We start from the raw sequence: 6,135 nt of genomic DNA, 5'->3' as shown, positions 1-6,135 counted from the left end.
ATTGTACATACACACTCAATTATTTTCTTATCTGAAACTTATGATTAAGTACTATGCTAGGTACTCTAGAAACAACTAAATAGGAATAGTGGCTGTAAACATTTATAATTAATTTGAATACTAAAATGATGAAAACAACAGTCATCTTCTGACAAGCCATTCATTATTTTCTCTTCCACATATATGGTATTACTCTGGGATATGGATTTGGCCCTGCAATTTTATTGGCTCTTCATGCTGTAGGTTACTATTCCCTTGTCATCATTTGCAGCTTTCTACCTAAGCTAATGAAAGAAAGAATGGAACATATCTGTCATCAGATAATAGGCAATAGTGGCTTAAATTTTTCCATGCCAAGAACTAGAGGACACAAATGAGATTTCTTATTCAGACACACACATGTCAGCAGTTTTCTCCAAGGAGACCAACATACTTTGCCAAATATGATCTTTGGAAACAAAAACAAAGATTATTTGAATGTATTCTATTTAGTTCTATGAAATAAACCTGAAGCAACTAAAGCCACATTTGGCAGAAAAATAAAGAATGCGCAGAAAGTATGTTTTATAACTTATCCTTCTTGTTAAGAAAAAACTGAAGTCCAAATAAATCATTCATCCAATAAGCACTGAACAAATAGAGCATGCCAAGCAGTGTGACTATTTGGTAAATAAAAATTAAAGTCAATTGAAGCAATGCCTTTATGAATTTGGCATGGGTATCTTAAGCTACTAGACATGTGTAGCAATCAGGGCTCTTAATTGCAAGCAAAAAAATCCAAATTTTCTTTTTAAGAAAAGTTTTCTTAAAGAATATTAATGAGATTGTAGAAGCCTAGGTGGGCCTGGGGAACCAGGATTGAGGCTGAATATATGGGAATAATGCCCAGAACACCAAAGAAGTGTTCTGGTGAAGAAGCCACTGCCCAGTAACAGCACTAGATGCTACACTTAACACCTTATGGTTGTGACTCAGGGACCCTATCATCCTGCTGCTTCTGCAGCCACCACTACCAGAGAGTGATACACAAGCCTGCAGATCAAAGTCCAGAGTGTGTGCCTCCAATTTGTGGATTTGGGGTCACTTTGCCAGAGCTGCAAAGGAGGTTGGGAATGTGGATGTCCAGCATTTTCAGGTTCTATGAATGGTTCTCTACCAATTTTCATGAGAATGGTAACTCCTCAAACATTGGAATGAATGGTTGAGTTCATAATCCGAGCACTCTAAAATAATGACAAATATCCCCTATACCATGTACACACATGACAGTGATACAAGGTTAAAGGTAAAAGCTCTGTTGGTGGCACGTGGGGGAAGAATGAGGTGGTTCCTACAAACTTGAGATTAAGCCACTGCACAGAAAAGTTAAGAAACTTTGAATAGTGGATTGAAATTCAGGCTGTAAGGCTGGTGCTGGGGGAATAATTTTAATGCTGTTAAGAGAATTCCAGAGATTTGTTTTCATAAAGGAAGAAGAGGTGAGGGGATATTGTGGTATAGAAAAAAGAAGAATGAGATCAGGATTGTATCACGTCTGTGACTTACTGTCACCAGGAACTTGGAGATACCACCTACCCTTTAGGGTAAATTTATGTATCTGTATCATGAAAGATGGTACTAGATCAGTGGCTTTTAAACTCTTTTTGCAAACAGAAGAACCCATTTATCAAACAGCCCTACACAAATGTCAAAATATTAAAACAAAATACAACAGTGGTTAGATGAGGTAGAGAAGTCAATAACTTCCTGCCTCCCTAATTTTGATTTCTGCTTATACTCTGAATTATTTCCTCTTGTGTTTTCTTGGAACCCAGTTAGATTAACTTTAATATGCTATATAGCTCTACATTTACAGAATAGAGCCAGTAAGGATTTTTTCATCAACAGTTGTGTTTGGAAAGCACTTTAAGAATTTTGGTGGTGGTAGTGGTAGCAGTGATAGAAATTATTCATTGTTGACTGTGTATTGTTTTAAAACAATGGACAAATGGCAATGTACATACTAGTGTGCACAATGCAAGCAAATCTGACTACAACTCTATGATGGTCAGAGGACCCAGCAGCTCCAAAGAGTCAACATTTGCTCTTCTTCCTTGCTCTAAAAGAAGGAAGTGTGTGGCACTCTTGCTTCTCTTCTATCTTCTATAGAAGATGAAGAATTTCTCCTGAATAAAATTCATCCCCTCTGAACAGTTTGTTTCTGATTAATCTAAATTATGATTAATGTATTATTTTATTCAGTAAGTTACTACCCTTAATAAAGTTACATTGAACTATACCTTTAAGGTGACTATCTCCTCTCTGAACTATTCTGTGATGGGTTATAGAATAACTGTCAGAGGGCAAACTTATTTAATTCATAATAATAACAAAACAGCTGTCATTTAAGTTTTCAACTATTTTGACATAGACACCTTGAATACAATATGTAGGTGGCAAGCATAAGTATATATCTTCATTAGACTTATGTCTGCATTAACAGTTCTGGAAGTTTAGTAATTCACCCAAGATCTCAAAGCAAGGAAGGGGCGAGGCTGGGAGATGGTACCACTTCAGGGATGCTCTCCATTCCTGGTGTTGGGGTAGCCAGGGAGGAGGATCTACTGAGTGTCCTCATAGTGGTGTCCATGTCATTATTTAAAAACCAGGAGTATTCTATGTCAGCGCTTTCCAAATTCACTATTTCTCTTTCACAGAAAATTGATTTTAGTCATGGAAAGTCAGCTAAAAGAAAAAAAGACTACTTACTATTTATCATCCTCTGTTCAGACTTTTACTACCTTTTTGATTGAAGCTGTTTATCAAATGCAGGTATTATTTAGCTATCATTTGCAAACAGAGTTGTTGATTATTTAGTACATGTTTCTCCACGCTGCTCTGCAGGGATCCAGCTTGCTTGAGTCCAGAGAACCAAGACTGAAAGTCAGAGGTGGGAGTAGAAAAAAGAAATTCACCAGCAAAGTTCTTTACTTATCCTGGAAAGCATGTTCTTACAGTCATTTGAATAAATAATGTTGTATTAAAATTGTAGATAAAGCTCCCTTATATAGCTACTTTTCACATGCTTGGCTTATCAAATTTTATAAATCTTTTTAAATGCTTTATTTCATGTTTATTTATTAGAATGCAGAGTAGTACGTATGTATCCGTATGTTATGTTCAGACAACAAATGATTTTGTTTATTTTCCCTTTAAGGAGACGCTTAACATTCAACCCGAAAGGAAATTCTTTTTTTTAACATAAAGTTCCAATCACCTTCGAAATTATGATAAATAGCTTTAAGTAGACCTAATGAGACCCTAAGTCTTCTGGCATGTCAAGATTATTGTTTACAATGCACTCTTCTAGTGAGGTTAATGTAAGTGAATTTGGAACAAATGGACTGAATAACCTTGAAATACACAACTAAAAATGTAATGGAAAAAGAGTTTGGTAAAATATGTTTTAGATTTTACTGAAACCCAAATATTTATATAATATTATAGTGGTGAATGCCCAACTCTAAATGCAGAATTGCACACATACTCTTCCATTCTAAAATGAAATTATTGATACAACCTATAAAATAACTTTAACTATTGGTGTTCTGTAAGTATGCTATAATAGTCTCTCATATTCTATGACCATGCCACATTTACAGTAAATTAGACCAAAAAACTATTTAAATGAATAAAATGTATCTTAATTCCCGAGCATGCATAATGTGAACCATGTTGTTCCAGGGAGAACCCACACTATTTATAGTTAGCTTAATGCTTGGGTTTGACAGGCAGCCATCTGGGGCACCGCAAGAGGCCATTTTGAAAATGCAAACCTTCAATAAGATCAAAGTTTATACAGAAGTATTAAATTATACCCAGATCGAAAAATATGTGTCCTCAGTCTTTTATGTGAAATTTAACATTGATCCATGCTCTATGAGTTTTCAATGCCATGCATACATACAAAATCCACACTGCTGAGATGCTTAGCGATGGCTAGAAAAAAAAGATCTAAACTGGGATCACATGTCCCTTCCGGACTCTAACTGTGGCATTCATCTGACATAATAGAGACTCAGAAACACAGTGCGCCTTCACTCTGTGGGGGTTACAAAGCTGTTCAGTGTAGGAAATCACCACGTGAATATCTTTTCCCCTAGCTATAAAATGAAAAACACCTGACACATGAGAACTGTTAGTACATGATTTGAATGCCATTAGGGGCTGCTCCTACACATTTCATATTACAGCTGTGGAGTGTGTAACCCATGAATAGCACTTGTGTTATGTTTGCTTTAGAAAACTCTGTGTTGATTCCTCCAGGCACTCTATTTGCAAGTACTCCCACGTGAGGCAGAGAGCAGGGGGAAACTGAAGCAAACAGATCAGTCTTGCAGAGACTGTTCTATAGGGAAATATTTTTAGAGGCTGGAGAGATGGGTAGAAACTCCCACTCCAGCTGTAACTTTTAAAAGACCGTGGCTTAGGAGAGCTTTAATTGGCATAACTAAAACCATTGGTAAAATGTGCAGGGCTCAAGTTCTATGCCACCGCTCCATGTGGCTGAGGGTTTTGATAAATTTTGATCCAGCCTCTTTGGATTTAGTTTGTGGAAGGAGGGCTATTATTACATGAGTATTTTGCTTTGGAAAAAGTTGCTCTTTAGGGTTTCTTAAACTACTTCTCAAGTTGTGAAAATCAAATCAGGGACAATCAATACTTTATGAAGGTTATGTTTCTCTTGGATTTCTTTTAGAATGGCTTCATTTTAGCAAGTCAGGATTGGGATAACATCTCTTAATTTCTTTGCTCTATATCCAATTCAGTCTAGACCAAAGTGGTATATTTTAGGAATATGTAAGTTGATGACTGAGCTTGCATTTGAATAAACGAGTGCATCAGTGAGATCTTGTTTTCAGTTGTGGTTTTCTGTTCTGATCACAAATTATACTTCTCAGTTCTATTAATAAGCTCATTTGTTTACTTTAGGATTTTTTTGAGGTGGTTGTTGGGGTATGCAGGTATATCTGTGCAGGAATGCATGGTTATATCAATATGTTTTGGAGCATGGTTATATCACAAAAACAAATCTGTCAATTACAGAACAATTGCTATATGGTGCAATGATGTACAAATGTGAATCCATCTATCACTCCTGCACAACCTCGTAGATACGCCCAGGTATTCAATATTATTATATCTTTTCTTACAGATGAGGACACTTGCCCAAATTACCAAGCTAGTATATAGCAGACATGAAACTCAAAGTCAAGTTATTTTAATTCCAAAATCCATGCTATAAAATGTTATCCTCTGTTACCTACTACATATCCTTGTGAGACTTGATCAGAATTCTCCCCTCTTTAAAAAACCTTTTCAAGTCTTAACATGACTCTTGCTTACTGAAAAGATTTTTCATTGTCCTTTTGACAATTATTTAGAGAATAGACTAATAATCTTGATAGAATCCCAATTCTGTTAATAGTGGTTTGCAACTCGGAGTACATTAATATCACCAGGAAAGCATTAAAAACAAACAAACAAATAATAAAAAAAACACCACCGTCTGATACTAACAGAGCAATCACCTCAGAATCTCTAGAAATTGGGCCAGGTCGTGACATTTTAAAGGCTCTTCTGGTGGTTCTAATATGCCGCCAGGTTCCAAACCTGTACTGACATTAAATGCATGAATTCTAGTCCTCTACATTTCTTTCCCAGCTATGCGAAAAAACTGTAAAGATTTTCTGTCTTCTTGGAAAGGCAAACCAATGATATCTTTACCTATTTGCACATGAGATTATCAGCACACCATTCTTCCTAATTGGTATGCTCAGAGGATATGTCCAAGCCTGCATCTGTTTTGCCCGCTAAGAAATGTTGAGTTAGGATTAGCAACATGGAAGGCAACCGGGGATAAAAGAAAGTAAGCTGGTATCATCTTATCTGAAAATTTAATAAATGCCTTGTCATTAGAGGATCCATCTAACTGCTCAAGCACCCGCAATCACTTTTTATTGGGAGTGGGAGGTGCTATGTAAACCTGTTCAAGAACTCTTCCATTCGATAGCTATCCGTTTCTGTAGTTATATCTTGTACTGAATCCAAGCATTGTTATTTCTATTTGTTATTGACATATTTTTTTTTTTTACT

Source organism: Choloepus didactylus, chromosome 13 (genome assembly GCF_015220235.1).
Source record: "Choloepus didactylus isolate mChoDid1 chromosome 13, mChoDid1.pri, whole genome shotgun sequence".
In the NCBI taxonomy this organism is placed as follows: Eukaryota; Metazoa; Chordata; class Mammalia; order Pilosa; family Megalonychidae; genus Choloepus; species Choloepus didactylus.
Note: the sequence above shows the minus strand (reverse complement) of the source record.